Source organism: Protopterus annectens, chromosome 13.part0, assembly GCF_019279795.1.
Source record: "Protopterus annectens isolate FY-2018-M chromosome 13.part0, PAN1.0, whole genome shotgun sequence".
NCBI classification, from domain to species: Eukaryota; Metazoa; Chordata; order Ceratodontiformes; family Protopteridae; genus Protopterus; species Protopterus annectens.
The window spans coordinates 580079039-580103895 of NC_056747.1; the positions used below are offsets into that span (position 1 = coordinate 580079039).

Sequence of the window (24857 nt, forward strand, 5' to 3'; positions counted from 1 at the left end):
GAAGTCACCGTTTGATAAGGTGGGACATCTGGAAGTAGAAGAGAAGCAGGCTGTCGAGGACAAATGAATAGGACTGTGTAGCCTATATGTATATTACCTTCCTGATATGAGCACAGACAATACTAAACAAATGATTGCAAGGACAAAAATATGCCTGGACATATGCAACTCTGAGCAGATGTTTTCCAGCAATTAATAATGCTCATCTCCCAAGCTGAAAAAGGCAGTACATATAATACTCATGGGAATTTGTCTGCTCATCCAGTCATCAATATTAGTTTTAAAGGTGGCCAAAGTAGTACTTTAATGACCTGTAGTGGCAACTTATTCTACAGGCTGGGAGTATGTTGAGTAATGAACATAAGGTCTTATTTATGAGTGAAGATTTAGGTCCTTAGTGCAGGTGTTTACACAGCCACTGGTTTTATGAAAAAAAATAGGTTAAACAGGACTGGGTCTCTATTAAGGCCACCCATGAGCTGCAGGAAAGCAACTGAATCAAAGGACAGTTATGCTAATCTATAAAGGCAGTTGAAAGATTTAAGCCTTTAATTTTCTTGGTTAAAAATCTCTGGGGCATTTCCACTTAAGTTAGATGCCTTGATCTGTACATACAAAAGGAGGCAATTAATTAGATAATGGGTTTGATAAGGGACAAGTGCAGTGGTAGGGATCAGTTCTTTTGACCCTGAAAACATTTCCTTGACAATTAACTGGGCCCAACAGAAGGATTTCCTGACTACAGTGGAAAAATAACTGAATGACAGTGAATTCCCACATAAGTATCCTGGTCTCGTATGACCATATCTATCTGAAGAGAAGTACCACCTGTGACAACGAGGTGGGAGCAGCTTTTTTTTCCAGATGCTGCTACTCTGTATTTTTTGCATTTAGCTTGAGACTACATTCAGTACATCAGGTGTGTGCATATTCCAGCCCTTGCTAGAGCTGCTTAGTACCAACAAAAGAGTAACATTGGCCAGCTTGAAGTTATCAGCAAATGTGGGCAATCACAATTCTGGGATACTGACTAGGATGTCAACAAACTAGTCCAGCACCTATCCTTGTGGCATTCCACTAGTTCCAATTTTGCATACAGAGAGGATAATCAGCAACTTTTCACAATTTGGGTTATGCTGGATAGCCAATATGCAAATCCAGAAGACAACACAGGGCTTTAAACCTACTTTTCACAACTTGAGATCTTGTATGGTTAATTTGCTCTCCAGTGGACAATGTAGGGCTCTACACTAAGTTTGTCTTATCTCTCTATAACAATGTAAACAGTGTAAAAGGCCTTGGTCAGATCGAGATGAGTTGTAAGCATGGAGTGACCATTACCTACATCTTCTGTAAACTTTTCAAAGTAGGTTACTTAGTTCAAGAGGCAAGGCCCATCATTCACAAAACCAAACTGAATGAAGTCTTGATCAGTGAAAGTTGCCCATGCCTTCTGCTAGAACACATTCCATGGCTTTGCATGTAAGGTTAGTAAAATTGAAGGGCCTATAATTACCCAGGTCTGTAGAGGGGGTGGGCCTTGTGCAGAGACAGCAGCTGTTCTTCAGGCATCAGGGACAAACCCTATAGTAAAGTGGGGGTTGAAAGTACAGTTGTGTACACTTACCATAAATGTAGATGTGCGAGTGTATTCACTGTTGCAGTCATCACATTTGGGTTATCTGCTTGCAGTAGCCCTCAGTCGGCTTGATTATCAAAGTCTTGGGTCCTGCGTCGGTTGCTGTCTCATCTTCCGTGACGTCAGGTAGTCAGGGGTATAAAGCATGCAGCCAGCGCCATTAACATCAGTTTATCTTGCCCCAGATGTCCGGTGCCCCCTAATGGGAAGCAATTAAATATATGTATACAAGGTTATACATCCAACAAAAAAGCAAATACCCCAAAAAGCTTTTAAGCATAGCAAAGGAAAATAGAGGTATAGCCAAAAGAAGTCAGGGGGCTGGAGGGAGGGTAAAGTACAGTTGTGTACACTTACCATAAATGTAGATGTTCGAGTGTATTCACTGTTGCAGTCATTACATTTGGGTTATCTACTTGCAGGTAGCCCTCAGTCGGTCTGATTAACAAAGTCTTGGGTCCTGCGTCGGTTGCTGTCCCTTCTTCCATGACGTCAGGTTGTCGGGTATAAAACATGCAGCGGACGCCATTACATCAGTTTTTTTTTCTTGCTCCAGATGTTAGGTGCCCCTCAATGGGAAGCAATTAAATGGATTTTAATGGAGGAAAAAAACAGGCCCTTGTGAAGCATTTCAGTTAAGTATTGTAAAATCTGAGGTAAATTGAGCGCTGCTCAGCTCATCCCTTGAGACTGGTTCCAGGCACAGAATCTTTTCCATTTCTCAGCATAAGATTTTCTAGTACTAGGCCCTCCTTGCCTATAAACGATATCCATCACAGGTTTGCTGAGGGATGGTAAGGGAGAGATTAAGTAATTAGCCAGGCTGCAAGGTTCAGTGTTGGAAGCTGAGGGTGCACAATCTGGTTCTCCTGCTGGGACAGCAGGGAAGGAGTCTGAGGCAGGTGCCATGGAGATAACCGTGACACACTGCGCAGGAGGGGGTACCAGTGTTTGCGCAGTCAGTCTAGAGCAATCAAAATCATCCTTGGTTTGTCCCGTTTGATTTTAAGTAGTACTTTGGAAAGCAGAGGCAGAGGGGGAAAGGCATAGACTGATAGGTTTTTCCAGCTGAAGGACAGAGCATCCACTTTCCAGGCTTGTTTGTGGGGAGTCCTTGCGCAATTGGTAGTTCTGGGGAGAGGCAAACAGGTCTATATCTGGGCTCCCCCATTTGCTTGTCAACATGTTGAAAATCCTTGGTTCCAGTTTCCACTCGTGTGGGTCCATGAGGTTTCTGCTTAGTCCGCCTACCAGTGTATTTAATTTTCCTTGCAGGAATTGAGCTTATAGGTGCACTTGGTAGCTCAGTGCCATGGCTAGTCTGCAGAGGGGGTAAGAATGTGTACCCCCCCGCTTGTTTATGTACCAAATAACAGTGGTGTTGTCCGTCTTTACCATTAGTTGTCCTGGAAGAATGTGGTCCTTGAAGGCTGTCAGAGCATTCTGTACAGCTAACATTTCTTTTTGATTGATAAGCAGGTGCATTTGACTTGGGTTCCATTTGCCCTGAATGCACTTCGCTGCCAGGTGAACCCCCATGCATAGTCTGATGTATCTGTTGTTAGGGTTTGGGCGGCAGGGGGTGGTGTGAAAGGTAGTCTCTTGTTTTGGTGGCATGCCTTTGGCCACCAAAGGAACTCTAGGCGTAGGCAAGGTATGATAAGAATCATTGTTTCTGGGTCTTGAGAATGTTGACACCATAGGCTTTTTAGATACCACTGTAGTTTCCTCGTATGCAATTAGAAGAATGCAAGAGGCCATGAACCCCAAGGCTTGCAGTATTTGTCTTGCAGATAGCAGGGTTTTTGTGGCCACTTGTTTGAAGTAAGTTGTCAAATGAATTTGTTTCTCTGGCGTAAGGGAAGCCATCTGGGAAGTTGTGTTCAAGCTTGCTCCCAGGAATACAATTTGTTGACAGGGTACCAGATATGATTTCTTTTCGTTTATGGTGTACCCCAGACAAGTTAACACCTTTTGTACAAATGCCAGAAGATTAAGAATATGTCCTGGCTTTTTGCCTGAATTAGACAATCGTCCAGGAATGAGTATATTTGAATATTTCTTTGCCTGCAAAATGCAATGACTGGAGCTAGACACTTTGTGAATACCCTGGGTGCAGTAGATAAGCCAAAGGGCAGTGCAGAGAACTGATAGTGCATGTAGCCTGCTTTGAAGCATAGGTATCTTCTGCAGGATTCCCTGATTGGGATGTGCAGGTAGGCTTCCTTTAAATCCAGTGTTGCCAACAAGGCATCCTTGCCTAGCATAGGAAGTAACTGGTGAAGAGTTAGCATCTTGAATGAGTTGTCTTTTCTGGGTACCAGGAAAAGTCTGGAGTAGAAACCTTGTCTCTTTTCCTCTTCTGGTACAGTTTGAATAGCCTTTATGCTTAAGAGAGAGAGTACTTGCTTTTGAGCCTCTGCCCACTGATTTGGGGGTAGATCTGGCCAACTGTTTGTGGTTGGTAACGTGTGGAAGTGAAATCTGTATCCTTGGAAAACTATATTAAAAACCCATTTTCCCTGGGCAATGAGTTCCCAGTTTTTTTGCCTGCAGAGCAATCTTTCCTCCTAAAAGAGCAGTCAGTGGAGAAGTGCTTGGAAGTTTTAAAATTAAGTCATTGAGACAGTTTACCATAGGGGAGAGTCTTACTACTCCCTGATTTGGAAGTGGGAGCCCCCCACTGCTTAGTCCTGTGTGTACCCTGGGACTGAAGACTGGGTGTTCAGTTGGTTCAGGGTTTGGACTGAGAAGGCCTGGAAGAGGCAAGAAAGGAACAATTTTTAGAGGGCCAATGCCTACTAAATCTTGGAGGCTGTACTTGTAGGAAATATTTAACAATTTGCATAGAATTAGCTTCTTCCTCCATCTTTTTAAGAACAACTTTTGCTTTGTTGCCAAACAGGCAGTCCTGATTTAAGAGAGCATCCAGCAATTTAGCTTTAACATGATCTGGCAAGGATTGCTCCTTAAGCCAAGCATGCCTTCTAAGTACAGACCCAGTGGCAGCAGCCCTGCAAGATGCCTCTAGAGAATCAAAACCACATTGCAAAGTATGTTTTCCAACCTGTTCAGCAGAATGCATTAAATCCTGTAAATCCTTGTTTTCAGCACAATCAGGAATCAACATCATTTTCTGTTTAAGCAATCCAATAATATGCTGCTGCCGATACTTTAACATATGAAACTGGCAATTTAAGGCCCTAATGCCCAAGGTTGCAGAAGTGTATACCTTCTTACCCCATCTATCCAGCTCCCTGGAGTCTCTATCAGAGGGGTAGGATTTTTAGCAGTAGTAGCCTTAATGGCCTTGGGGTCCCTGCGAAATGGTCTCAGGATCCGCAGTAGGATTTTTAAAAAGGAACTTGTGAGAGTCAGGAACGCTGTAACATCTACCAGGTTTTCTGGGAGCAGGAGGTAAAGAGTCAGGGGCCAAGTTAGATTCCAAAAAGGCATCATGAACAATGTAATCCTGGCTTTCCCAAAGAAAATGCTCCCTAAGAGTATGCAAGCTTTCACCAAAACAGAAATCCTCTGGGGGGGAAGCAGAGGGAATAGAGTCCTCTGCATCAGAATCCTCATAAGTAGATAAGGGTGCAACCTGGTCATCAGAGGAAACAGAAATTTCAGAATCCTGGTCAGAAGTATCATAAGCAAATTCAGTCCTACGTCTCTTAGAGGGGGAAGGTTGGCTTCCCCTTATTTAAGTAATAAGGTCTTCAGCCACTCTTATCATTTGTTTTTTAGGCATAGAGGCTTGACCATGCGGTCTGGGCGTCAGTTTTCTAAGCATGATTCGAGTTTTAGGCCTTGAAGAAGAAGATGGCGTTGGTTTAATATGCAAGTCAGTAGGCCTGAATACACCCTCAGAAGCCGGTGCCTGCATAGCGGCTCCAGAACCATCCAAGGTAGAGACATCCACAGGTTCCACAGTTGAAGCATCTCGCGGAATACCGGACTCCAAAAGAGTCTCAGTAGAGGCCTGCGAATCTGAAGTGGCAGGTATCAGGGGCTGCAAAAGCACCTCACTGAGTACCGGCAAACTGGCGACTGGCTTAGGAGAAGTGCTGTCAGCAGCTTTGGACCTAGGCGGCCTCTGTCTATCTTTGCATTTTTTCGGAATGTCAGTAGTCGGATGGCTTACTGAAGACATATCTGGATAACTGAACCAAGTACCAAAATATTTAGAAGTGAAAATATACCAACGACGAATAGTTCAATGCTTAAATAAGGCACAAAACCGACAGCGAGGTACATCGTGGTCAGGGCCTAGGCAATGAATACAGTATGAATGAAAATCTTTATGAGGTATTTGCTTTCCACAAGTAATACAATTACTGACTTTTACTGATATCGGTTTAGAGCAAGAAAAAGTTTCCCCAACGGGGTATGTAGCTTTAGTTGAAAACTTCGGTTCTGAAACTCGAAAATGAAAATTTCAGGAGTCGGCCGACCGGCACTTACAAACTGATTCTGCTTCGGGCACTGCACGGCAAGAAAGACTGATGTAATGGCATTGGCTGCATGCTTTATTCCCCTGACTACCTGATGTCATGGAAGATGAGACTGCAAACGACGCAGGACCCAAGACTTTGATAAGCAGGCCGACTGAGGGCTACAGCAAGCAGATAACCCAAATGTGATGACTGCAACAGTGAAACACAAAGAACATCAGCTTAAATAGAAGCACAGATAATTGCACCAATGAGAATGCAGTGTGGTATGTTGTCTGGTACCATGGAAAAAAGTTGTGTATTCACCATAAAGTTCCATCTGTGTTGTCGATCTTCATTTATCCTTGACCTTTGGGACTCTGTCTCGACCTTCGAAACTGGCTCGGCCGTTACATAGCTTGCACAAGCCCAAAACCTTCGAGCTATGCCTCTACCCACAATGCCCCCCTCTATATTACCTCAGATCGAGTTTGCAGCTTCACAGAAAGACAGAAGAATATGTATACGGCATTGGAGAGGCTACATCCAAGGTCAAACCTGATAAAGTTACCAGGACAAGCCTCTGATACACCAAAAAGTCTGCAGGAGAGGGAAGGAGGGTGTGGTGCCAAAGATAAATTAAGATCGACAAAACAGATGTAACTTTACAGTAAGTACATAACCTCTACGTGATGCTATCAATTTTCATTTATCCTTGACCTTTGGGACAGAGTCCCCAGCTACTTTAGATCCTGGATGGCCTTATGGAAGGTTATGCCTAAGAACCATAGAGCCAAAGGATGCTATTCCCCTGAAGACCAGATCCAATTTGTAACGAGTGATAAATGTGTGCAGAACAGACCATGTTGCTGCTGCACATATTTCATCCATGGAAGCATTGAAATGGAAAAAACTACAGTTGTGTACACTTACCATAAATGTAGATGTTCAAGTTTATTCACTGTTGCAGTCATCACATTTGTGTTATCCTTGCCAGGGTAGCCCTCAGTTGGCCTGAATGCCAGATGCTTAGTATTTCTGCGTCGGTTGCTGTCGCTTCAGGACTGACGTCAGGTCATCAGTATTACAAAGTAAGGTAGCCGATGCCATTACATCAGTTTTTCTTGCCCTGTCAGGAACCTCCAAGTGGGAGCCAGAATATGGTGGAAGAACCCCATCAGTAGAAAGTAAATACCAAAACGTTCCTTGTAAGGAGAGAGAGAGAGAGAGAGAGAGAGAGAGAAAAGGGGGATGGAGGGAGGGAAACCAGGACTGCAACAGTGAATACACTCAAACATCTACATTTATGCTAAGTGTACACAACTGTACTATGGTACTTCATGTTTCACTGTTGCAGTCATCGCATTTGGGTTGATTCCCAAAACTGAGGAAAAGGGATGAGGGAGTCAAGAAGACTAGGGGGCTGGCTAGGATGCCCTGCAAGACTGCAGTGGCAAAGCCTGCCCTGGATTTGGAGAAGACATGCAGGTGGTAATGTGTGGCGAAGGTATGAACAAGATGTCCATGTTGCAGCTTCCATGACGCCCCTGGTGGGGGACTCCTCTGAGGAAAGCTGCAGACGTGGAGGCTACTCTGGTAGTGTGAGTCCTGACTCCCTTAGGGGGATGTTTCCCTGTGTTGCTTGTAGCAGAAATGGATGCATGTGCTACCCCTTTGGAAATGGTTTGGATATGGCTTTGCCCTCTGCATCTGCAGCAAAGCTGATTAACAACCGATCAGTCTTTCTGAATGATTTAGTCCTGTCTAACTAGAATCTAAGCTGTTTGTGCACATCTAGAGTGTGCAGTATCTATTCCCCCTTGTTTTGTGGGTTAGGGAAAAAGATGGACAAATGAATGGATTGGTTGAGAGCCACACTGGACACCACTTTTGGCATGAAGGATGGGTTAGTCCTAAGGGAGACCCTGTCAGCATGGAAAATGGTGCAGGGCTCTACAGCCATTAGTGCTTGTAGCTCAAATACTCTTCTGTCAGAAGTGATGGCCAGAAGCAAGGCTGTCTTCCATGAGAGAAACTTTAACTCTGCTGAAGCTGCTGGTTCAAAGGGGGCAGGGTGAGCTTTTCCAACACAAAGTTTAGTTCCCAAGCTGGGGTAGGTGCTCTTCTGGGTGGTCTCAAGTTGCTATCCCCTCTTAGGAACTGTTTAATGAGAGGGTGTGAGAAAAGAGGGTGCTCAGTATTGAAATGAGCAGAGATAGCTGAGGCATGAATTTTAATAGAGGAAAAGGAGAGACCACTGTGTAGTAGGTCAGCTAGGTAATCCAGAATGAGAAGTAGGGAGGGCTGTGCCGTATCGGCTCCCTTAGCCTGTATCCAGGTGCAGAACCTTTTCAATTTGTCATAAGACATTCTAGTGCTAGGGCGTCTGGCCTCACGTATAACATCTAGAACCTGTTTACTGAGATTGGCAGCTTGTTCAGGAGTCAGGGAATAAGCCAGGATGCCAAATTGAGGGTCTGCAATTGGGGATGCATGAATTCTCCTTCCCTCTGGGTCAGGAGTGTTGGGATCTGAAGGAGATGCCATGGTGGCAGAGGGGACAGGCTGCGCAGCAGTGGGTACCAGTGCTGGTGTGGCCAGTCTGGGGCAATCAGAATTGTCCTTGGTTTTTCCTCCCTTATTTTGAGCAGTACCCTGGTAATAAGAGGTAGTGGGGGAAATGCACAGACTGAGAGGTTAACCCACTGGAAGGATAGCGCATCCACTTTCCAGGCCCTGCAGTGAGGCTCCCTGGTGCAGAACTTGCTGAGCTGATGGTTGGAGTGGGAAGCAAAGAGGTCGACCTTCGGGGTGCCACGTTTCTGAGTTATAAGGGTGAAGGTTCTTTAGTCTAGCTGCCACTCGTGGGTCCAGAAGATTTCTGCTTAAGTCGCCTGCCAGTGAGTTTAGAGAGCCGGGCAGGAATTCTGATAACAGGTGTAGTTGCATGGCTGAGGCTGTATGCCAAAGGGTCATGGCGAGCCTGCACAGAGGGTAGGAGCGAGTCCCTCCCTGCTTGTTGATATACCACATCACAGTGTTGGTGTCTGGTTTGATCAGTAGAGCCCCTAGGGAGAGAAGGGGTCTGAAAGCTAAGCTGTCAATGCGTGCTGGACAGCTAACATCTCTTTTTGGGTGATGCACAGATGTATTTGATGTGGGCTCCATTGGCCCTGTATGCACCTGTCGTCCAGGTGTGCACCCCAGGCATAGTCTGACGTATCTGTGGTGAGGGTCTGGGCAGCATGGGGTAGTGAGAAGAGTAGTCCCTTGTTGTGGTAGCATGCTGCTGCCCACCAAAGAAAATCTTTCCTTAGGCAAGGTATCATTGGTATAAGTGTTTCCAGGTCTTGAGTGTTGACACCAAAGGCTTTTTAGGTACCACTGAAGTTTCCTCCTATGCAGTCTGACATATGGAATGAGTAGAATGCAAGATGCCATAAACCCCAGAGCTTGCAGGATTTTCCTTGCGGATAACTGGGGTCTGGTGGCTAGTTGAGAGAAAAAGGCTGTCAGGTAAGTTTACTTTTCTGGTGTAAGGAATGCCATTTGGGATGCTGTGTCCAGGCTTGCTCCCAGGAATATAATTTTTTGGGTGGGTATTACTTTGGATTTCTTTTCATTGATAGTGTACCCTAGGGAGGTCAGTAGGTCCTTTACAAAGGTCAGGTGCTTGAGCAGCTTTTCCTGTCTGCCAGAATTAGGCAGTTGTCCAAGTATGGGTAAATTTGAATATTTCTTTGCCTGCAAAAAGCAATGGTGGGAGCCAGACATATTGTGAAAATTCTGGGAGCAGTAGGTAAGCCAAAGGGAAGCACAGAGAACTGAAAATGGCAGAGATCCTGCTATACTGAAATGGCAGAGATCCTGCTATGAAACACAGATATTTCCTGCAGGAGTCCCTGATTAGGATGTGGAGGTAGGCCTCTTTTAGGTGTAGGGTGGCTAGCCAAGTATTCTTGGAGAGCGTAGGTAGTAGTTGCTGGAGGGTGAGCATTCTGAATTTTGGTATTACCAGGAAGGTGTTTAGAATGGATAGATCGAGTATGGGTCGCCAGGTGCCCTCTTTTCTGGGTACCAGGAAGAGCCTGGAGTAGAAACCTTGGCCTATCTGTTCTGCAGGAATGTGCTCTATTGCCCTCATACAGAGCAGGGAAAGGATTTGCTTTTTGGCATCTGCCCACTGGTTTGCAGGAAGATCTGGGAACCTTTTTGGGGTTGGTAGTGTGTGGAAATAAAATTTGTACCCCTGGGGCACTATGATGAGGACCCAGCAGTTGTTGGTAATGGTGGCCCAGTTGCTTGAGTGGGAGGAGAGTTTTCCTCCCAGGGGCAAGTGAAGGTGGCCAGAGGGAGGGGTGTGGAAGTGGAGAGTCATTGTGAGTTCTTACAATGAGGGGGTGGGCTTTGCACTCCCTAGTTTTGAAGTGGAGGAAACTCCATTGCTTTGATCTCTGCATTCTCTGTGGCTGTTGTCTGGGGGGGGGGGGTCTGGGCTGAATTGACCTGCAGGGGGCAGGAAAGGACCAGTGCTTGGAGGGGCAATGCCTAGTGAACCTGGGTGGCTGGATCTGCAGGAAATCTTTACCGGTCTGCATAGATTTAGCTTTTTCTTCCATCTTTTTTAAGACCTCCTCTGCCTTGGTGCCAAACAAGTAGTCTTTGTGCAAGGGTGCATCCAATAATTTAGATTTGACATGGTCTGGCAAGAGCTGTTCCTTAAGGCAAGCATGCCTTCTAAGGACAGAAGCAGTGACTGCTGCCCTGCAGGAAGCTTCTAGGGCATCAAAACTACAGTGTAAGGTGTGTTTAGTTACTTGACTTGCAGAATGCATCAACTCTTGTAACTCTATTCTCTGCACAAGCAGGAAAATATATTTTTTGTTTGAGAAGTTCTATGGTATGTTGCTGAAATTTTAGCATATGGAACTGACAAATTTAGTGCTCTAAAAGCACGAGTAGCAGAGGTGTATGCTTTTTTACACCATCTAATGCTCGGGAATTCCTATCTGAGGGGGTGAGATTCTTAGCAGAAGTTGCTTTAATTCTTTTAGGCCCTTGGGAAATAACCTAAGGGTCAGCAGTAGGATTTATGAAAAGAAATTTGTGCGAGTCAGAGACTTTGCAATACCTGTCAGGTTTCCTGGGAGCAGGAGGGAGGATGTCAGGAGTCAAGCTAGATTCCATGAAAACATCATCCACAGCATCCCGGACAGGAGGAATGGCCAAGGGTCTGTGCTGTGAAAGATCTAAGAATTCCCTGAGTCTCTTTTTAGACTGACGATAGTCCTGACATTCCCATTGGAAATGCTCCCTTAAAGTATGAAGGATTTGCCCAAAGGAAAAGTCCTGGGGTGGAGAGGCTGAAGGTATGGATTCCTCTGCATCAGAATCCTCATAAGCAGAGAGGGGTTGCATGTCTTCATATTCAAATGCATCAAAGTCATTGGACTCCTGTTCAGATAAAACTACTGGGGACAAATCTTTTTCTTTTGGAAGGGGTAGCTTGGCTTCCCCTGATCAGCATTATAAGGTCTTCCTCCATTTTAAGCATTTGAGACTGAGGCAAGTAAGCAGGTGCCTGAGATTGGCTCGTCGGTTTACTGGGTGTGGTTCATACTCTGGGCCTTAGAAACTTGGTAGTTTGCGAAAGAACTGTAGACTCGAAAGAAGTTGTCGGTTTGTGTCGAGAATCGGTAGTGCAAAGTACTTCCTCGGAAGCAGGTGCCTGCTCAGTGGCTCCACACCCATCCAAGGTAGAGACAACCGCAGGATCCTTAGTCGATGAAGAGTTTTGCAGCATACCGGACTCCAAAAGGGTCTCGGTAGCGGCCAGCCCCCTCAGCCTGGCCTACCTCCTGAGAGGGCACATCCTGTAACAGTAAAGTCTCTGCCTGAGACTCCAAAGAAACTCCTGGCAAAACCTCTGACTCCACTGAGCCTTCTAAAGAACCGACGTCCGGGACTGCCGGTTCATCAACCCTAGGCTTTGCAGTTTTATCCTTGCGCTTCTTGGATGAAGCGGGCGTCGGAGCATCCGACGGCATTTTATAATTACAACGCTTCCCAAACACTAACCTGGCACAGTCTAACCTTCTCTTAATAGTGCGTTTGTTAAATCTAGCACAAGAGCGGCATCCAACAACGTCATGCTCAGGCCCTAAACAAGGTATACACAAAGTATGGTAATCCCTATGAGGTATCTGTTTCCCACAAGAAATACAGTTATTCACTTTTTCTGACATCCGTTAAATACTGAGGCAAGAAAACCAAAACGTTCCCAACGGGTACTTAGCCAACTTTGATTCGGTCTGAAACTCCGACTTCAGAAAATTTCAGAACGCCAACCTGCACTCGCAAAACTGCTTCTGCATCGGACCATGCGGCAAAAAAGACTGAGGATATGACGTCGGTCATGCGCATTAGTACCCTGACGTCCTGACGTCAGTCTAATGCGCCTTGACCGACGTCAGCCATATACTTTGGTATTCGGGCCGACTGGACAGCGGACTACCCAATGGTTAGGACTGCAGCAATGTGGAATGAAGAACATCTGGCATCAGGGGCTGTGAAGGCGCCTGAGGACCGGAAAACTGACTACACGCTTAACGGAAGTGTCGCTAGGTTTGGACTTGTGTAGTCTGCCTCTGTCTGTATCCTTACTTTTTTTGGAAGATCTGCTGTTGGATGGCTTACCAAAGCCATATCGGAATTTGAGGACTGTGAGCAAAAATATCGAACTACAATAAGGGCCCGACGATGTATAGTTCTGGCGTTGAACAAAAAAGCGACAGCGAGGGACGTCATGGTCTGCGCCTAAACAAGTGACGCAGTAAGAATGAAAGTCTCAGTGTGGTATTTGCTTTCCACAGGCGAGACAATTGTTAACTTTTTCTGACATCGTTTAGAGCAAGAAAAAAGAATCCCCAATGGGATACTTAGCTTTAGAAGAATTCAGCTTCAATTTGGAAAACAAAAACTCAAATAACGGCCGACCAGCACTCATGCAAACTGCTTCTGCTTCCGGCTCCTCAGCAAGAAAGACTGAAGTAATGGCATCGGCTGCCTTACTTTATACTACTGACTATCAGACGTCAGTCCTGAATGGACAGCAACCAACGCAGAAATACTAAGCCTCAGGTATCCGGGCCGACTGAGGGCTACCATGGCAGGGATAACCCAAATGTGATGACTAACAGTGAAACACGAAGAACTTCAGCAGATGTGGCTATTGCTCTACTGGAATACACTCTCACTGGTGCTTGTAATTGGAGATTCTTTTTATTGTATTTTATTGTATATGAAAGGAATACAATCTCAATCATCTTGACAAGGTGACTTTTGAAACAGGTTTCCCCAGAGATGGAACGGAAAAGGAGATTTATCTACACTATTAGTTCTGTTGAGGTAGAAACACAACTGTCTGTGAACATCCAGCAAATGTAAGCAATATTCACCTTTGTTAGAAAAATTCGTATAGAACACAGGTAAGTCAATGGTTTGATTAACATTAGTTTCCGAGACCACATTAGGAAGAAAAGATAGGTTGGTTCTTCGAATAACCCTATCCTTATGAAAAATCAAGTAAGGGGGTTTTGAAGATAGTGCTTGTAATTTGGAAATCCATCTGGCGGAGGTAATACCTATGAGAAAAATGGTCTTTTATGAAAGAAACTTTAAGTGACATGTAGCCGCCGGTTCAAAGGGAGAAAGGACAAAGGAGTTAGACCGTCTTTAAATGGACGTTTCTACTGCAAAGCTCCCTTCATGAACACTTTACACAATCTATGGGAAATTACTGAATGGTCTTCAAAGTCAATGTGGAAATTGGAAATAGCAGCTAGTTGGACCTTAATAGTAGAAGCAGATGCTCCTTAAACAAAAAGCATAGCTAAAAACTCCAATACCTTTTCAACTGGTGTGGAAAAGGGGATAAGACCATTATTGTGCGCCCCCAATAGAAAATTTTTCCACTTACTTTGGTAAAGTTTCCTAGTAAAAGGTCGGTGGGAAGCCAGTAGAATTTTTTGGCTTGGGGAAGATAAATTTTTCCGCTTGTATAGACAAACGAGGTGAGGGTCCCCAGATGTAGAAAGTATTAATATGACTATGAAGAATGAAAATAACCTTAAGTTTAGCAAACTGTTAACCAAGCAATTTATTTTTGCTAATTCAAATCACAACGATGAGACATTATCCAGGGTTTTGTTACATAATGACGGCAAAGACTTTGGCTCTCTGAAAGACTTGATTTTTCATTTGGAAAAGAGACTACTCAAACTTAAAACAACACAGATGGACATTGCCTACCTTAATGAATGTTTAGCTTTGAAGGTGGTCCTACACGGGACTTAGATTGTATAAATTTCCTTTTGGTGTTTTTTATGACAGTGAAGTTATTGATGACTTCAGACAGTTTTTTGATGATACAGGCATGAATTTAATGAAAAAAATTTTTTTTATTATGAAAGGCAAAAGGCAGTTTTATCGTTGAAGGATTGCATGTTAAAATTAGGGAGGATTAACTTTTTCCACAGTATTCTAGTTTATACTACAAGATATTGGATAAAGTAGAAAAGAGGTGCAACATTTTTTATAAGAAAAAGCATAAATTGGAACGTGATTTAAAGCAGTACCAAAACTAACAGGTTTATTTTACACCACACACTTCAAATGATGTAAATGGTTATGCAAAAGCACTGCAAGAGGTAAAACCTACAAGTTATAGTGAGGTTTTGAGGGACAACCATGCGAATGGAAGTATTGTTTAATTTATACCTGATGGTGAGGGTTTTCAAACGGTCAGGCGCTCGGAAAGATTAGCCCAGAGAAATGCACAAAGAGGGGAGTACAGGCCCGACAATTATCCACAGGCACAGAAGAGGCATTTTTATCAGAGCAAAAGCAGGTACAAGAATTAAAGAAAATCGTTAACACTTGCAATGGGTTTACAATCTACAATTATACAGACAGAGAGGTTACCAATGATTATTTTAATCTATTGGCTAAAGGAATTAAATTTATACCAGAGGGAAAGAGGAATTTGGTTGACAATATAACAGCCCTGAAGTTATATACCAGGAAGTTAAATTAGGAACTCCATTTCCAGGAGGTAGCCACAGGGATTATGGACACTGTACCTCAGGAGCAAAATGTATGGAAAAAGAGAAGCACATATAACCCACCCCGCATCCCCTTTTAGACACCTTCGAAAAACCTGTAATGGAGGATATATATACTATCCACATGTATAATAGGAAGATTGGAATTTGATCAAGGAAGAATATGGGTTATTATCACAGCTTAGGAGTGATAAAACAATACGCATTATGAATCCAGATAAAGGGGGTGGGGTGGTTTTATTTAAACAAGATTACTACATTAATGAGATGCAACAGTTACTCTGAGGAAGAAACATATTTAATAGTGTCCAGGAACCAGATTAACGTTTCTTATTCTAGAATAGACTCATACCTTGAAGAATTCTTGATGGACAGTAGAATCGATGTGGATTTGTATAACTTTTTGTGTAGAAAACATCACACCATTCCGGTATTCTTTGGAATACCTAAAATACACAAAAATGTATTAAAACCCCCTTTTAGACCCACAGTAGCCGCAAGGGGTTCTAAAACACACCCCTTAGCGGTATTTGTTGATCAAAGTGTACAACATGTGATAGAAAAAAACACCTCATTTGGTCAACGATTCTTGGGACATTTTAGGTACCCTCAAACAGGAACTATGGTCAAGTGTAAATAGGTCCATGATATCTATGGTTAAAAACATCAGGTCAGTCATTCCTAAAGAAGAGGGTCTAGACTTTTTTGAGGAAACACTTTTCCAACATTCAGATTTGTCCCATGATGATGCGACTCTGATATGTGAAATTATGAGGTTGATATTGGAGAACAATTTCATCTGGTTTGAAGGGGAATATTTTCAGCAAATTCAAGGAGTGGCAATGGGGGCGGCCTGCGCCCCGGTCTATGCAATCTTGGTTCTTCTGGGTTGGAAAAGTAAACATGTGATAGGGTGCCCATTTTGGAAGCAAATAAAATCATATTCCCGTTTCCTGGATGATATCTTTATTTTGTGGCAAGGTACAGTTGTAGAGTTAAAATAATTCATTAGGTATTTAAATAATACTACTAACCTTTTGCAATTTACCTATAACTATAATAAACAAAGTATTAATTATTTGGATACCTTAATTTCACATGTTGTTGGTGGTTTCAGAACTAGAGTATACAGAAGAGGCACTTTTTGCAATGGTTACCTACATTTGAATAGTAACCATCCCTTAAATAAAAAAAAAAATAAATAAAAGAGTATTATTAAGGGACAGGCAAATAAGGGTGGCCCAGATGACATCACATGTGGAGGATGTAAGGGTGGAATTGGATACCATTTTTGAAATGTTTTTAGGGAGAGGTTATCCCAGGCTATTTATAGAGGAAATCATTGAAAATGTCTACAGGAAATGGGGCACTCATTACAAGCCACTCCTGGGGAAAGGTTTGTTAAAGGGACAAAATGCATCAGTTAACATTCATTATGCTTGTGTTTTACAATTTAACGACCTAACTAGTAGTATACATAAAGCAGACAATCAAAAATGGAATATATTTAGGACCAAACAAGAGGTTTTCAGGAAAGTTGGGACCCAGTCTAGATTTGTTACCAAGACAGCACCAAACTTTAAGAAATTATTGGAATCCAAATTTACAAAATAGAATAGTCATAGCCAAGGAACAGTAGCCTGTGGCAGATGCAGTCAATGCCCATTTAATATGAAGGATGTTTCGTTAAGATTAAACAACTGTTTGAAAAGTTTGGTGTTTTTTTAAAAAGGGCAGCACTTGGGTGGTTTACTTAGCAGTATGTGATTCCTGCACATCGTTTTATGTGGGAAAGATGGAGTGAGCTTTAAAATCAAGGGTTTACGAGCATATAAATGACAAAGAATAAGAAATTAAGCAATGCCCTTTATAAGCATACACTACCTTGGGATTCTAAAAAATTTGTGTTTGGAATTTTAGAAAAATGACTTTAAATCCTAGAGGGGGAGATTCGAAAAATGTTCTGAAAAAGAAGATGAAATGGCAGTTAAAATTGGCAGCAATGTTCCCCCAGGTTTAAATGAGGCCATTTCCATCACACCTCTTCTAGTGGAAAATGTTAACAGAATTAGTTGATGTTTCTTTGTTTTGTGTACAAAACAAAAGTGTCCTCTGAGGGGTTTTAAATATATATATATATATATATATACATATATATACACACACACATATACACACACACACTATTTTCTTGGCGTTGATATGCTAGGAATGTGTTACAATAATAGGAGTTTACAAATGTTTTCTCTTTAAATGGTTAATATCAACCTCACTGGTCTGAGTTGTGATTGGTGGGGCAATTAATGAGGTTATTTTAAAATAGTGCAGGCAATGTATTTTCTTGTATTCTGAAGAAGTCTCCTACGAGAGATGAAAGCACTAAATATGTGTTCTTTTTGTCTGTTTTTGCTATATTAAATTTTATCCTTGAGTGTATGGCCCATTTATTGTTTTTATCTTTTACTTGGTTATTTAGTCTTTATTTTTCAATTGTAAGATAAATTTTTCTGCCTGACTAATGGAATTGGAAGAGCCAAGCTGTAAGCTTGAGGTTCTGAAGACTGGGGTGCACCAGTCTCTGTGGATGAGACAGAAGATCCGGAACTGGGTCAGAAATCCATGGACGGTGAATTTGGCCACAGAAAGGGGAACCAGACTTGTCGAAGCCAGAAGGACGCACTGAGGATCACCTTGCTTCTCAACCTGCTGGCTTTGTTTAAGAAGTGAGGAATCAGTGGGAAGGGGGGAAAGGCAAAGAGTAGCCCCAAGGGCCAGTCGTGAAGGACAGCATCTCTCAGAGACTCTTCTTGAGGGGGAATTATGGCAAATTAGCTGCTGCACTTGTTTGTTTAGGGATGATGCAAAGAGGTCTCGGCAAGGCTGGCTCCAGTGAAGGAAAATCTCCGGCGTCACTCTGGGATTGAGAGACCACTTGTGAAGCAGGAGAATGCATCTGCTCAGTTCGTCCGCTATCACATTCAAGCTCCCCGGGATGGGCATTGCTATTAGAAAGCGTTTGGAGGATATTGCCCATTGCCATACTGACATCTTCTCGACACAGGGAGGTAAGACTTGGCTCTGCCCTGTTTGTTGATTCACCAGACTACTGACATGTTGTCTGGTTGAACTGCAATCGTTCCTACAGGTTAGACACATTGGAAGGCTTGCAACATTAAGAGCACTGCCCCAGAACACTGATATGCAGACTGGCCTCTATCGAGGACTAAGTGCCTTGGACTGTTCTTCCCAGATGATGCCCCACCCCAGCTGGGAGGGGTCTGTGGTCACTATGGCCTTGCGTTGAGGTGGAACAAAGGGACAGCCTAAAAGAATTTCTTTAGATTCCATCCACCAAGATAAGTCCTTCTTGCAATGACTGGTGATTAAAACTGGATGTCTAACTGGATGGGTTAGGATGGACCACTTAGATGATACAAGCCATTGTAGCAGCTGCATGCAAAACCTTGTTAGTGGAACTAAGGTAATGGTTGCTGCCATGGACCCTAACACTTGAAGGACTAGCACTGCAGGAGCCTTGTCATTGGAGAGAACGGCTTGTACTTGGGATTTTGGCTTATACTTGGGATTTTATCTTCTGTAGCCTGGGAAGAGGCAGGGAGGCTACACAAGAGATGGTACTCAGATGGGCTCCTATGAACTCTAGCTTTTGAGTGGGATTTAGCTGAGATTTTGACTGATTCAGTGTAATGCCAAGAATTAAATCTGTTCCTTGAAGCAGTAGATGCCTGGTGGGAGCAGTTATCTAGATAAGGAAACACCCAGAATATCTGTGCAGTCTCAAATTAGCTGTTACTGCTGCCAAACACTTGGTGAACACTCTGGGGGCTAAGGTGAGGCCAAAGAGCAGCATTCTGAAAGAACAGCTGTGTAAAATCTTACCATAACCATAAATGCCCTTCTGTTCCATGCTGCAGTATTCTTACTCTTGGGTTTCCTACTCTTGCAACCCGAAAGTCCAGCGAGTATTCAAAAGCTTGCAGTCACCGCTAGGTGCATGGGACGTCTGACATGGCTGGAAGAACGCGGACCATAAAAGTGACGTCTGTACACGCCGCAGTCGGACCCCAGTCTCCTACCAATCTGTGTAAGTGCCATCCAAGAAGGGATCACTGTAAACAGGCAGGAAGGAATACTGCAACATGGAAGAGAAGGACATCTATGGTTATGGTAAGATTTTACACAAGTATTCTATGTCCTTCTGTTCCTATGTTGCAGTATTCTGTACTCTTGGGTGAGTGCCAACACTCACTGTGAGGAAGAGGGTGGTGGCTTGGAAGAATTCTCCAAAAATCCATGGAGGATAGCCCTGGCACACCCTGTCCTGGATCTAGAGATTTGGTCCAATTTGTAATGTTTGGTGAATGTGTGGACAGATGTCCATGTAACTGCCTCTAATCCCTTAAAGAACGCTCTTGACAAAGCTATAGCCCTAGTGGAATGTGCCTCAACCTTGGACCCCAAAGATTTCCCATGGTGTGCATAGCAGAAGATAACTGCCCTAGAAGTCCAGGCTGAAATGTTCAGTTTGGTTACAGATTCCCAGAGGGCCCAGGGGTGGAAGGAGACAAACAACTGGTCAGATTTTCTTATAGACTTAGTCTTGTCCAAGTAGAACCTGAGATGTCTGTGCACATCAAGGGAATGAATGCAAGACTCTCACTGTTACTGAAGATGGGAAAACAAGGTGGGGAGGTGAATAGCTTGGTTTAAGGAAAGGCTCACTGATCACCTTGGGCATGAAGAAAGGGTTGGTCTTTTTTAGATACCATTGTAGTTTCCTCACATACAGTCTTGCATATTTAATTAAGTTACCCTATCTTTTTGGAAGATGAGGAAAGGAGGGATGGCCATGACAGCTTGTAGCTTGGACACTCTTCTAGCCAATGTCAAGGCCACTAGCAGTACTGCTTTCTATGTGCAGTGTTTCAGAGAAACCTTGGAGGGTGGTTCAAAGAGGGGGATGAGCTTCTCCAAGATGCAATTCAGGTCCTAGGGAGGGGGAAGAAGTTTCCTAGGGGAGCTGAGATGTAGTGCTCCCTTCAGGGACAACTTTGCAGACATTCTGGAAGCAAAACAGGGTTCCAGAGGCAGATAAGCTGAAATGGCAGCCAGGTGAGTCTCGATGGAGAAAGACGCTAACCCTGTTTGCAAAGGTTCACACAGACAGGACAGCACCAAGGGGACATTACCCTGAAAATGGTCCAACTGTCTTTGAAGACACCATATGGAGAATCTTTTCCATTTAGACATACAAGACCTCCTAGTGCTAGGTTTCCTGGCCTCCTGCAGGACTGTAAGCACGTCCTCATTGTACAGGTGTCTGTAAGGGATCAAAATTCTACCATCCACAGGATAAGGTGTAGAGATTGCCAGTGTGGATGGATTAGAGATCCTTTGTCCTGTGTGAGAAGGTCCACTCTGTGGGGTAACTTGTGGTGATTCCCTTAGCTAAATGCAGAAGAAGGGGGTACCACATAACAGTGGTGTTACCCGTCTTTACCATTAATTGACCTGGAAGAATGTGGTCCTTGAAGGATGTCAGAGTATTCTGTACAGCCAACATTTCTTTCTGACAGACGTGCAGGTGCATTTGACTTGGGTTCCATTTGCTCTCTATACACTTCCCTACCAGGTGCGCCCCCCATGCATAGTCTGATGCGTCTAATGTTAGGGTTTGGGCGGCAAGGGGTAGTGTGAAAGGTAATCCCTTATTTTGGTGGCAACCTCTGGCCACCAAAGGAACTCTAGGCATAGGCAAGGTATGACAGGAATCATTGCTTCTAGATCCTGAAAATGTTGACACCATAGGCTTTTTTAGATACCATTGTAGTTTTCTCATATACAGTCTTGCATATGGAATTAAAAGAATGCAGGAAACCATAAACCCCAAGGCTTGTAGTATTTGCCTTGCAGATAGCAGGGTTTTTGTGGCCATTTGATTGAAGTAGGTTGTCAAGTGAATTTGTTTCTCTGGCATGAGGAAAACCATCTGGGAAGCTGTATTCAAGCTTGCTCCCAGGAATATAATTTAACAGGTGTGATTTCTTTTCGTTTATGGTGTACCCCAGACAAGTTACCACCCTTTGTACAAAAGCCAGATGATTCAAAAGTATGTCCTGGTTTTCCGCCTGAATTAGACAATCGTCCAGGTATGGGTATATTTGAATATTTCTTTGCCTGCAAAATGCAATGACTGCAGCTAGGCATTTTGTGAATACCCTGGGCGCAGTAGATAAGCCAAAGGGCAGTGCAGGGAACTGATAGTGTGTGTAGCCTGCTTTGAAGCATAGGTATCTTCTGCAAGATTCCCTGATTGGGATGTGCAGGTATGCTTCCTTTAAATCTAGTGTTGCCAACCAAGCATCATTGCCTAGCATAGGAAGCAACTGGTGAAGAGTCAGCATCTTGAATTTTAGAATCACCAAAAAAGTGTTTAGAGTAGACAGGTCCAGGATAGGACGACATGAATTGTTTTTTTCTGGGTACCAGGAAAAGTCCCGAGTAGAAACCTTGTCCCTTTTCCTCTTCTGGTACCAATGGAATAGTCCCTATGCTTAAGAGACAGAGTACTTGCTTTTGGGCCTCGGCCCACTGATTTGGAGGTAGATCTGGCCAACCGCTTTGAGTTGGTAACGTGTGGAAGTGAAATCTGTATCCTTGGGACACTATGTTTATAACCCATTTGTCCTGGGTAATGAGTCCCCAATTCTTTGCATGAAGTGCAATCTTTCCCCCCAAAGGGGCAGTCAGTTGAGAAGTGCTTGGAAGTTTTAAAAAATAAGTCATTGAGACAGTTTACCATAGGGGGTAGTTTTATTACTCCCAGATTTGGAAGTAGAGGCCTCCAACTGCTTAGTCCTGTGTGTCCCCTGGGACTGAAGCCTGGGTGGTCTGCTGGATCAGGGTTTAGACTGAGAAGGTCTGGAAGAGGCAGGAAAGGGCCAATTCTTAGAAGCCCAATGTCTACTAAATCTTGGAGGTTGTACTTGTAAGAAATCTTTAATGGTTTGCATAGATTTAGCTTTTTCCTCCATCCTCCATCTTTTTAAGAACTTCTTCTGCCTTGTTGCCGAACAGGCAGTCCTGATTTAAGGGAGCATCCAGTGATTTCACCATTAACATGATCTGCAAGGATTGCTCCTTTAGCCAAGCATGCCTTCTAAGTACAGACGCAGTTACAGCAGCCCTGCAAGATGCCTCTAGTCAATCAAAACCTCATTGCAACGTATGTTTTCCAACCTGTTCAGCAGAATGCATTAAATCCTGCAAATCCTTATTTTCAGCACAATCAGGAATCAACATAATTTTCTGTTTAAGCAATCCAATAATATGCTGCTGATATTTTAACATATAAACCTGGCAATTTAAGGCCCTAATGGCCAAGGTTGGAGAAGTGTATACCCCTTCTTACCCCATCTATCCAGCACCCTGGAGTCTCTATCAGAGGTGGTAGGATTTTTGGCAGTAGAAGCCTTAATGCCCTTGGGTCTCTGTGAAATGGTCTCAGGAGCCGCAGTAGGATTTTTAAAAAGGAACTTGTGAGAGTCAGGAACCCTGTAATATCTATCAGGTTTTCTGGGAGCAGGAGGTAGAGAGTCAGGGGCCAAGCTAGATTCCGAAAAGGCATCATCCACAATGTCTAGTATAGGAGGGATAGCTAAAGGCCTGTGCTGGGGCAGGAGTAAGAAATCCCTAAGCCTATTTTTAGAATCCGAGTAATCCTGGCTTTCCCAATGAAAATGCTCCCTAAGAGTATGCAAGGTTTCACCAAAAGAGAAATCCTCTGGGGTGGAAGCAGACGTAACAGAGTCCTCTGCATCAGAATCCTCATAGCTAGATAAGGGTAAATCCTGGTCATCAGAGGAAACAGAAATTTCAGAATCCTGGTCAGAAGTATCATAAGCAAATTCAGTCCTAGGTCTCTTAGAGGGGGAAGGTTGGCTTCCCCTGATTAAAGTAATAAGGTCTTCAGCCATTCTTATTTGTTTTTTAGGCATAGAGGCTGGACCATGTGGTCTGAGCGTCTATTTTCTAGGCACGGTTCGAGTTTTAGGCCTTGAAGAAGAAGATGGCATTGGGTTAATATGCAAGTCAGTAGGCCTGAATACACCCTCAGAAGCTGGTGCCAGCACAGCAGCTCCGGACCCATCCAAGGTAGAGACATCCACAGGTTCCACAGCTGAAGCATCTCGCGGCATACCGGACTCCGAATGGGTCGAAGTAGAGGCCTGCGAATCTGAAGTGCCGGGTGCGAAAGCGTCTCACTGAGTACCAGCGAACTGACGACTGGCTTAGAAGCTTCGTCGGCAGCTTTGGACGTAGGCGGCCTGTCTATCTTTGTAGTTTTTCGGAATGTCGGTAGTCGGATGGCTTACCAAAGACATATCTGGATAATTGAACAGAGTAACAAAATATTTAGAGGCGTAAATATACAGACGACGAATAGCTTGTTGCTTAAATAAGGCACAAAACTGACAGCGAGGTACGTCGTGGTCAGAGCCTAAGCAAGGAATACAGTACAAATGAAAATCTTTGTGAGGTATTTGCTTTCCAAAAGAAATACAATTATTGGCTTTTACTGAAATCGGTTTAGAGCAAGAAAACGTTTCGCCAACGGGGTACTTAGCTTTAGTTGAAGACTTCGGTTCTGAAACTCGAAAACGAAAATTTCAGGAGTCTGCCAACCGGCACTTGCGAACTGCTTCTGCTTTGGGCAATACACGGCAAGAAAGACTGACGTAATGGCGTCAGCTGCATGTTTTATACCCCTGACTACCTGACGTCATGGAAGATGAGACAGCAGCCGACGCTGGACCCAAGATTTTGATAATCAGGCCGACTGAGGGATACTGCAAGCAGATAACCAGAAGGTGATGACTGCAACAGTGAAACATGAAGAGCATCTGCAGAGAGGCTGTATTAGCCGGTTCGAAGGGGGGCTGGGTGAGTTTTCTCAGGATGAAATTCAGGTTCCATGGAGGAGGGATAGGCTTCTTAGGTGGTCTGATGTGCAAGACCCCTTTAAGGAAGAGTTTCAGATGTAGCCTGGCTAACAAGGGAGGATCTGGAGGAAAGCAGGCTGATAATGCGGAGAAATGCACTTTCACTGATGAATAGTAAAGTCCACCCTTTATAAGTTGACACATATTTGAGAGGACTAGGGGGGGGGTGTCAGCCTCATAAGGATCCCTTCCCTGTCCCAGTCACCACTGAGTAAATCTTTCTCATTTAGCAAGGTATGATTTTCTAGTAGCGAGTTTCCTGGCCTCCCTCAGGACTGATAGCACATCCTCTGAATAGTGTCTTATGTCAGCAGGCTCACCTTGTGGGGTAACTTGCAGTGACTGCCCTTGGCTAAATTGTATACAAGGGGGAAAGTGCAGCTGTGTACACTTACCATAAATGTAGATGTTCGAGTGTATTCACTGTTGCAGTCATTACATTTGGGTAATCTGCTGGCAGGTTGCCCTTAGTCGGCCAGATTAACAAAGTCTTGGTCCTGCGTCGGCTGCTGTCCCTTCTTCCATGACGTCAGAACCAAACAACCGATGGATGTGCAAGCTTTAAAAAAAAACAAAACCAAAACGAAAAGCTTGCTAGGAAATCCAAATAAAGGTCTGAAACCCAATTGTAACACTTTAT

The 24857-nt window shown here is 43.8% G+C and overlaps 1 protein-coding gene across 1 annotated transcript in view; it reads right to left on the minus strand.

Moving 5' to 3' along the window:
- The window catches only part of NCBP3 (nuclear cap binding subunit 3), a 1620559-nt gene that overhangs the window by 475776 nt on the left and 1119926 nt on the right, over nt 1-24857 (minus strand). The gene's annotated exons all lie outside the window — the stretch shown is intronic.